The sequence below is a fragment of the Myotis daubentonii genome, chromosome 2, assembly GCF_963259705.1.
Source record: "Myotis daubentonii chromosome 2, mMyoDau2.1, whole genome shotgun sequence".
Taxonomy (NCBI): domain Eukaryota; kingdom Metazoa; phylum Chordata; class Mammalia; order Chiroptera; family Vespertilionidae; genus Myotis; species Myotis daubentonii.
The window spans coordinates 97,340,846-97,350,556 of NC_081841.1; the positions used below are offsets into that span (position 1 = coordinate 97,340,846).

A 9,711-nucleotide genomic window follows, 5' to 3' on the forward strand; every position below is an offset into this window, starting at 1 on the left:
ACTAATGAGTTTGCAGACCCCTGCCCTGGGGGATGCAGACAGGAAGAGAGGTAGTAATAATTAGAGGCTCTCACACTGCAGACTGGAAAAAGAAGCAAGACCTATCCACAGATGTCAAACTTAAGCTTCAAAGCATATAATTCTGGTCTGGGTCATCTTGCTTGAGAATTGTATCAACAACTTGTTTGCATGGGAGAAAGATGAAGTCCTAAGCTCTCAGTAGGTGAATTGCCTGGGATCTTTTCTAGCCAATGTGCTTTGTTCTGACCCTTCAGCATACCATCTCTGCCCCTCTTCATCTTTTCTTTGACTCTCCATGATGCAATCTTGCACATAATCTTCTATACGGATGGTAAATTGTTATTTGTTTCCCTAACTAGTATGCAAATATTTAGGACAGCAGATGGTCTAACCACGAAGAAATTTCTTTTCTTTAATATGACTTTTCTCCTTTCTTTCCTATTGATTCAAGCGATCTTATCCAGCTCCCTGACTTACCCACCTTCCTCTCCCTTGCACAAGCTCACTGGTGACTCTAGGTTTGGCACCATTTCCTTAAAACTAAACCTTTACTATATATATATATATATTTATATCCTCACACAAGGATATTTTTTCCATTGGTTTTTAAAGTGGAAGGGAGGGGGAGAGACAGAGAGAAACATTGATGTGAGAGAGACACATCAATTGGTTGCCTCCCACATGCACACCAGGGGTGCAGGGATCAATCATGCAACCAAGTAGTAACCTTGACTGGAATCGAACTGGAACCTTCAATCTGCAGGCTGATGCTCCAACCACTGAGCAAAACCGGCTAGGGCTTAAATATATTTTTATTGACTTTAGAGAGGAAGGGAGAGGGAGAGAGAGATAGAAACATCAGTGATGAAAGAGAATCATTGGTCGGTCACCTCCTGCATGGCCCACACTGGAGATTGAGCCCACAACCCAGGCATGTACCCTGATGGCAATTGAACCATGACCTCCTGGTTCATAGGTTGATGCTCAATCACTGAGCCATGCTGGCCGAGCTAAACCTTTACTTTCTTGGCTGCAATGTCCTGTTTGGGTTTGATTGTGCTTTGATGCACACAGGTGAATGAACCCCTTTTGTTCGGTAACAATGGAGAAAGTAAGGCTTGGTCAGAGCTCATAAAATTCCATCATCCAGACAGATGGACTCATGGAAGGAAGGAATAGGAAAAAAGATCTTTTCAGTAAAGAGCAAAGCAGGCAGCATTGATGGGGGGGAGGGGGGAAGGGAGGGAGAGAAGAATTGTCATGTGGCTGGATGAGTTATAGATGTGCTGAGAGTGAGCTCAGAGTTTCCAGGTGAACTTCCAGGGAAACAACATGTGCAAAGGAAAAAAAAAAAAAAAGCACTGGATCTGAAGTTAGGAAGCCTGAGTTTAAGTCCCATATAAGATACAAGTCACTGACATCACTTTTTTAAAAAACTGATTTTTAAAGAGAAAAGAAGAGAGTAGGAGAGAGTAACATTGATGTAAGAGTGTAACATTGATTGACTGCCTCCTGCACATACCCCAACTGCAGATCAAACTGCAACCTGGGCATGTGCCCTGACCAGGAATCCAACCAGCAACCTTTCAGTGGAGGGATGATGTCCAACCAACTGAACCACACCAGCCAGGGCATTTGAGCAAGTTATTTAAAACCTCTAAGCCCATTTTCTTATCGGTAAAATGAAATCAATGAAACCTGCAACTTTTGGTATGAATGATTTACATGTGTTGAAAGAGACAAAACAGCCTGACCAGTGTGTTTAGTGGTTAGAACATCAGCCTGCATACCAAAGGGTCCCAGGTTTGATTCCCATCAAGGACATGTGCCTGAGTTGCAGGGTCGATGGTTCTTGTTGGGGCACATGTGAAAGGCAACCAATCGGTATGTCTTTTTCACATTGATGTTTTCTCTTTTCTCTATCTCCCTTCTACTCTTTAAAAAAAAAAACAATAGGAAAAAATATCCTTGGGTGAGGAATAACAAAAGAAACGGAGAGAGAGAGAGAGAGAGAGAGAGAGAGAGAGAGAGAGAGAGAGAAGGGAGAAAGAGAGATACAGCAAATAAATACTTGCCAAGATGACCATGACCATGGCACTTGGGATAGCTTTACCACTATTCTTTCTCTCTTAGAAATTCTCTCAAAGGAATTCAATCCTCCCATGTCTCAGTCTAAAACATTGGCTTAGTGATGGCTCAGAGATCCTTATTGACTTATCATCAGAATTTCCACTACCAAGGTATCTACATGAGATACATTTGATTAGCTGAGAGGCTCCTGAAGTAAAAAAAGAGATTGAAGGTCTGTGTGGGCATAAGCGATTATGGCCAGAGAAGGAGACCTCTGGATACAATGGAAAGAAGACCAGAGACTAAAGATCTGGTTCTAGTTCTGATTCCACACTCACTGGTCATGTGAACTTGGTGCAGGTTATCTTAAGAAATGGAGCTTATGAATTTTGTTTGCTATTCTCATTTGGTTGTGAGAAATAAAACATGTGATATAGATGTAAAAATGCTCTGTAAGCTCAAAGGTGTCACATTATAACAGAGACATCAGGTTTTAGGAAATGGGAAGGGTGCTGGGCTCATAGAGTTACTTATATTCTGATATCCACATAGACCAGAATAAGAAGTGCTCTGGATACAAGACTTCTGCTACTATACCTAATGGTCACTGGACACCTTTCCCTTTGAATTCTCTACAAACCAGAATTTGCTGGTACCTCAGCTGGCCTTGGCCCATTTTAGAACGCTTCACTTGACCTCTCTAACAAAGCCGCTGTAATTTTGGAGAAGAACCTTTATGGTTTGACCTGACTCTGGCATTCTAGATAAGCTAAAGACATGATAGAAATTCTTTTTTCTCATCAAGTGTGATTTCTACAGTGTGACCCTGGGCCATTCTGAGTCAGGTGGCAGGGCTAAAGTGGGAGAGCAAAAGGCAGTGAAAATCATCAGAACGACCAGAGAGTGTCCAGTTAACTTGACATGACAAAGAACAGACATATTATGCCACCAAAATTTGTCACCATGAATACCTCCACCCACATGCTTATCTCTGGACCTGAGGAGGATGACAGCTAGGACTGAGCATGGATTTTGAGTCTCAAAAGTCTGCTGCTGTGAAATCACTAGGAGTCAAAAAAGGATTTGGAGCAAGCAGTCTGAACACAGGATCTGGGTGTGAGGGGTATCTTAGTGCTGAGGAGGCAACCACAACAGGAAAGAAAAGAAAAGAGGGAAAGAGCAGAGCCACAAGAAATGATCTGTTCTAGGCTCCCCCTGAGTGCTGCTTCGGCTGCTCTGCGCTCACTTCGAGCTCAGGACTCCTGTTAAGCCAGTGTCCCAGTTTCCATCATCTACCGGCACCTCACCAGCTGTGATGAGATGTTCTCTGACATCTACAAGATCTGGGAGATCAAAAATAGGCTGTGTCTGAAAGTGGAGGGGAAAATGGTCAGTAGGACAGAGGGTAACATGGATGACTCGCCCATTGGTGGAAATGCCTCCACTTTACCCAAGGGTGAAGGTACTGAAAGCACAGTTATCACTGGTGTTGATCTTGTCAAGAACCATCATTTGCAGGAAATCAACTTCACAAAAAACCAGCTTACATGAACTCTATAAAAGATTACATGAAATCCATCAAAGGGACACTTGAAGAACAGAGACCAGAAAGAGCAAAGTCTTTCCAGGGGCCTCAGAACAAATCAAGCACATCCTTGCTAATTTCAAAAACTACCAGTGCTGTGGCTCAGTGGTTGAGCGTCAACCTACGAACCGGAGGTCATGATTCAATTCCTGGTCAGGGCACATGCCTGGGTTGAGGGCTTGATCCCCAGAAGGGGGCATGCAGGAAGCAGCCGATCAATGATTCTCATCATTGATGTTTCTATCTCTCTCTCCCTCTCCCTTGCTCTCTCTGAAATCAATAAACAAACAAAAAACTACTAGTGCTTTATTAGTGAAAACTTGAATCCACATGGCATGGTTGCTCTGCTGAACCACCATGAGGATGGTGTGATTCCATATATGATTTTCTTTAAGGATGGTTTAGCGATGGAACATGTTAACAAATTTGGCAATTTGGATCTATCATCTGTCATCATATCTGGCTGCTGCTTTTCATCTGCACACCTGGACTAGGACAAAAGGACTAATCTTATCTTGAGATCTTCATTTCTTTTGACCTTGACTTATTTGTAGTGGAGCCATTGTTTTTAAGAAAAATATGTCATGTAGTTTGTCTAAAAGGAAAATGCATTTAAACTAAAAAAAAAAAAAAAAATGGGCTATAACAAGTGATGAGGAGGGCACAGAATTGGAAGATCTAAAGTGATCGCTTTCCTTTTGTAAATTTCTTTGGAATTCAGTTTTTGGACCAGAAACTCAGCCTTTAAAGTGTCAGATTTGTTTTTCTGTGGGATATATTTTCTCCTCAACTAATGCGGCATGTTCTGTTTTACATCTCCCCTAGTTTCCACATAATAGATACTTCAAGGGTTTGGTTGATTGAAGTGATTGCATATGTTCTCTCAGGGGGGGCTAGTCTTGAGGCCTATTTCCATGACAAAATCCTGAGAGTGACTCAGCCTTATATATCCAGTCATGCAGATTGGTATCCCCAATGAGAGAGAGAGAGACTCTATTTACAGGGACCCTGGTCACCTTCCACCTGCCTCAGCTAAGCTTGAGCATGCTGGCTGCTTCTGCCTTGGTCTTTTGGAGAGAAAAAGCATGGGAAGTGCACACAGCTGTGATTTGGAACGTCACAGAGACATTTCCCTGGGGCTATTTATTATTAGAGGATTGTCCTTCAGGTTCACCTTGTGCTAAACAACTACACTGAAAGTTCTGGGGAATGTTCACTCCAAGTGCTACCTTCATCCTCAAACATTACTGAATGCCAAATGGGCCTTGTGCTATGAAGGGGAGCAGAGTTTGCCACCCCCAAATATGCTACTCTGGGATACTGATTATTTTAGGCTGGTTACTTTTAGGAAGGAGCACACCTGGGAGAAGTCTGAAAACCAAGTAAAAGTTATCCCTTGTAGCCCTAACCGGTTTGGCTCAATGGATAGAGCTTTGGCCTGCGGACTCAAGGGTCCCAGGTTCGATTCCGGTCAAGGGCATGTACCTTGGTTGCGGGCACATACCCAGTAGAGGGTGTGCAGGAGGGAGCTGATCGATGTTTCTCTCTCATCGATGTTTCTAACTCTTTATCCCTCTCCCTTCTTCTCTGTAAAAAATCAATAAAATATATTAAAAAAAAGAAAAAAAAAGTTATCCCTTGTAAAAGGACATTTACATTTATAAAGGAAATCTCCATTTGTAATGGTGTCCCCTTCACTGTACCAGGCCTGCCCTCACTAACACAGGAGAAGGCATGGTCTTACATCTACTTAACAGTCTTACCCTTGCTTACTGTGCTAGTCCTGGTAACTGCCCTTAACTGACTCTCCACCCCCAACATCTTCATCTTTAGCTGAAGGTGACATTTAAGGGGCGGTGGCTTCGACCATTTTGGTTACTCAGCTTTCCTGGGTGTCTCCCATGTATACAAAGTTATACAGATTATTCAACTTTAATGTCTTTTCTCCTGCTAATCTGTCTTGTGTTAATTTGGTCATTAGCTCAGCCAGAAGAACTTGAAGGGTAGAGAATAATTTTTTCTCCCAGACATGCTACATATTGAGGATGCAAAGTTTCCACTTTCGAAGCCTCACAGTGAGTTGGGGTAACAAGATTTACACTCAAAAGTGAGTCTGTACACATCACTGGGTGGGGCCACTGTAAATTCTTCTAAAGCTCCAAGGAGGGTGAGATTGCTCAGGACTGGGCCGGTCCAACAAAGCTTCATAGAACCCAAAATGGAACTTGAAGAAAGGGTCAAACCTGACCAACTAGAAAGGCAGTGAATAAGCTCATTATAGCTGAGGCAGGTTTCAGATGGTCACAAAGTTGTAAAAGGTTTTGGAAGACCTTGAATTCAGATTTACAGTTTGTGTTTTATTTATCTTTATGTATTTTTTATTGATTTAAGAGAGGAAGAGAAAGGGAGAGAGAGATAGAAACATTCATGATGAGAGAGAATCAATAATTGGCTGCCTCTTGCAAACATTGGGGATTGAGCCAGAAAGCCAGCAACCTGGGCATGTGCCCTGAGCAGGAATCAAACCATGACCTCCTGGTTCATAGGTCGATGCTCAACCACTGGGTCATGTCAGCCCTTTCCTAAGGATTTTAAGGGTGGAGAGTTTAGGGGCAGTTCCAAGGGGAAGATCTCAATAGAATATTCAGCAGTTTTTCAGGTGTGTCCTTTCAGGGTTGTGGTCTCCACTGATTGATTGGCCCAGCACCAGGGCAGGGGGTCATTATTCAATGCAGCTGGTCCTGATATCAGCTGGGGCTGGTTTTGTGTTGGGGTCCAGCCCCATCAGGTCCAGGGGTTCCCAAAGGTGTGGACGGAGTTGGCGAAGAATGAAGGACACGGAGACAGCATTTAGTTGATCATCATAGCCAGGTTCTCTTTTTCTCTTTTTCAGTTGATCAGCATAGCGAGGTTCTTCTTTTTTTTTTTAATTCTCCTGTTACATCTTGTATTTATACCAGTTGATTTTAATCCTATCCATTCTATTACAAAGGTTAGGGCATTTGTTATCTCCATTCCAAGGTCACTACTCTATTGTTCTCTTAAGCTACAAGGAAGTAACTGAAGGAGATTATCCTAAGTAAAGATTATGTATCTTAAGTGTGATTGTTTAAAAAATAAAAAAGGGGGAATTTGCCGGAAGCAGGTCCACCCTTGCTGCTTGACACAGTTGCTGCAGGGAAGAAACATCTTCACAGCTTATGTTTCAAGGGACCTGGCGTATATGGCATATGTTTGCTCCCCCTCTTAGCGCTATGTGTTTTAAACAGGACCACCTCCCCGAGAAAGGTTGTTCCCCCAGGTGAGGATTTTTCCCTGGAGTTAGGGATTAACAGGACTAAGGAAGGGAATCGGTAAAACCCCTTAACACTAGAAAGACGGAAATTTAGTATATACCTATATTGCCCAAAAGCAGTCAAAATGACTGCATTGTGAAAGAATAATATCAGAGCACTCTTCACTTATGTTCCTTAGCTTTTCCAATAACTCACTTCTATTCGACATTTCTTTCATGAATTTAGGGCGCAAAAGAAATACAATAAACAACTTATTAGAACAAGTATCACTGCATAAAGATTCGAATAACAAGTACTAGTTTAGCTTATTGAGCAACTGCAACTTATCAAGTATCGACAATTTATCATGTACTTGTATGTTATCATGTGACAGTAATCGAAAAAAAAATGAAAACTGTTATTTCAATACAGAGCCGAACTGGTAATATAAGAAATTTACTCAATTCAATAATAAGAGTCATAATTTCCCCCCCCAAGCAGTCAAAATGACTGCTTTTGGGCAATATAGGCATAACACATATATATATACCGGAAATGAAGGAGGGGGAGGTAATTACAATTATTAATAAACGCATTTATATGTTGTACAAAAAGTCACAAAATTCTAAGACATTGTGTCCTTATATACATAGTTGTTTTTCTAATTGAAATTAAAAAGCAGTCAAAATGACTTCCTTGGGCAATCTAGTTAACTAAGTGCCAGGTGGGTAATTAATCACTTTAACTACAAACTATCACACTTAAGATACATAATCTTTACTTAGGATAATCTCCTTTAGTTACTTCCTTGTAGCTTAACAGAACAATAGAGTAGTGACCTTGGAATGGAGATAACAAATGCCCTAACCTTTGTAATAGAATGGATAGGATTAAAATCAACTGGTATAAATACAGATGTAACAGGAGAATAAAAAAAAAAAGAAGAACCTTGCTATGCTGATCAACTGAAAAAGAGAAAAAGAGAACCTGGCTATGATGATCAACTAAATGCTGTCTCCGTGTCCTTCATTCTTCGCCAACTCCGTCCACACCTTTGGGAACCCCTGGACCTGATGGGGCAGGACCCCAACAGTTTTGGAGCTGAAATACAACCGAGGCCTAGATCAGTGATGGCGAACCTTTTGAGCTCGGAGTGTCAGCATTTTGAAAAACCCTAACTTAACTCTGGTGCCGTGTCAATATAGAAATTTTTTGATATTTGCAACCATAGTACAACAAAGACTTATATTTTTGATATTTATTTTAAAGATTTAAATGCCATTTAACAAAGAAAAATCAACCAAAAAAATGAGTTTGCGTGTCACCTCTGACACGTGTGTCATAGGTTCACCATCACTGGCTTAGATGTCATCTCTAGGGAGGAAAGGTCAGGGGGTCCAAACTGCATGACCAGCAATATGCTAGTAGGGGAAGAAAAGTTACCTGGGGATGAGGTCCCACCCTACAATTGATGGTCCATTGCTAGGTACCTGGGGCTTTCCACTCTGGTGACCTCTGTACCTGGCCCACTGTCCTTGCTCTGCTCATGTATAACTGCCTACAACATATGGATGTGTAAGATAATTTTATAAGGACTATTTGGTAGGTGGCTCAGTTGATTATAGTGTCATCCCATGCACCAAAAAACTGTGGGTTCAATTCCCAGTCAGGGCACATACTAGTACCTAGGTTGCAGGTTTGATCCCCAGTCACTCTCTCGGCATATCCTCGGGTGAGGATTAAAATAAAGAAGAAGAAAAAGGAAAGACTATCTGGTAGTAGTGGAGAGGATGGCTGGGGTGGGGGAGGGAGCCTGGAGTCCAGGGAGCTAGTTGAGGAAAAATTACAATAGTCCAGTGTAGACAATTGGACTATTGAACATCCAACTAAGGCGGTAGCAGAGAGAAGGGAAAACAGAACACTATATTCTGTGAACTTGTCTTGAAACAGTATTTGCATGTTATTAATTTGATTTTAAAATATCTGGAACACTTTTGTACCTCCACTTTTTCCATGGTCTGCTGATCCTTTTCTGCAGGAGTAATAGAGGAAAATGAACCGGCATTATTATCTGCTGAATGGCCTGAGGCAATTCACTCTGCTCCTCGGATCTTAATGATCTCATTTAAATTAGATAATGTTTTACCTGCCTGAAGGCAGAGAACTGGACTACTACAGAATGTCTTGATGATCTTTTGGACTTCAGTGAGTTTCTTTTTCTTTCTTTTTAAAAAGATTTTAATATATCTTTTTATTGATTTTAGAGAGGAAGGGAGGAGGAGAGAGAAACATCAATGATGAGAGAGAATCATTGATTGGCTGCCTCCAGGCATGTGCCCTTGACAGAACCGAACCTGGAACCCTTCAGCCCAGATGTCCATGCTCTATCCACTAAACCAGTGGTTCTCAATCTTTTTAAAATCCTGATTTCTGGGCCTCATCCTCCGGAAATTCTGTTTCTTTGTTACTAATGTTGTGGCCCCAACCCATAACAAAGAAACAGAATTTCCGGAGGATGAGGCCCAGAAATCAGGATTTTAAAAAGATTCCCAGGTGATTCTAATGTGCAGCCAAGTTTGAGAACCACTGCACTAAACCAAACCGGTTAGGGCTATTTTTAATTATTTTTTAGAACCCTCTACCATCTACTCTTCCCCAACAGCTATTTCATCATGGTCTGGGAAAAGTTACTTGGGGTTCTCTCTGGGGGCCATATAACTTCCCAGTGCCTCCTAGAGTTGTGGTTGAGGCTGGGAAGGA

General features: G+C 41.8%; 1 pseudogene; it reads left to right on the forward strand.

Annotated features, from left to right (window-relative positions):
* The first annotated feature begins 3,116 nt into the window (after positions 1-3,116).
* LOC132225802 (translationally-controlled tumor protein-like) lies at positions 3,117-4,170 on the forward strand (annotated as a pseudogene).
* Positions 4,171-9,711: the final 5,541 nt, after the last annotated feature.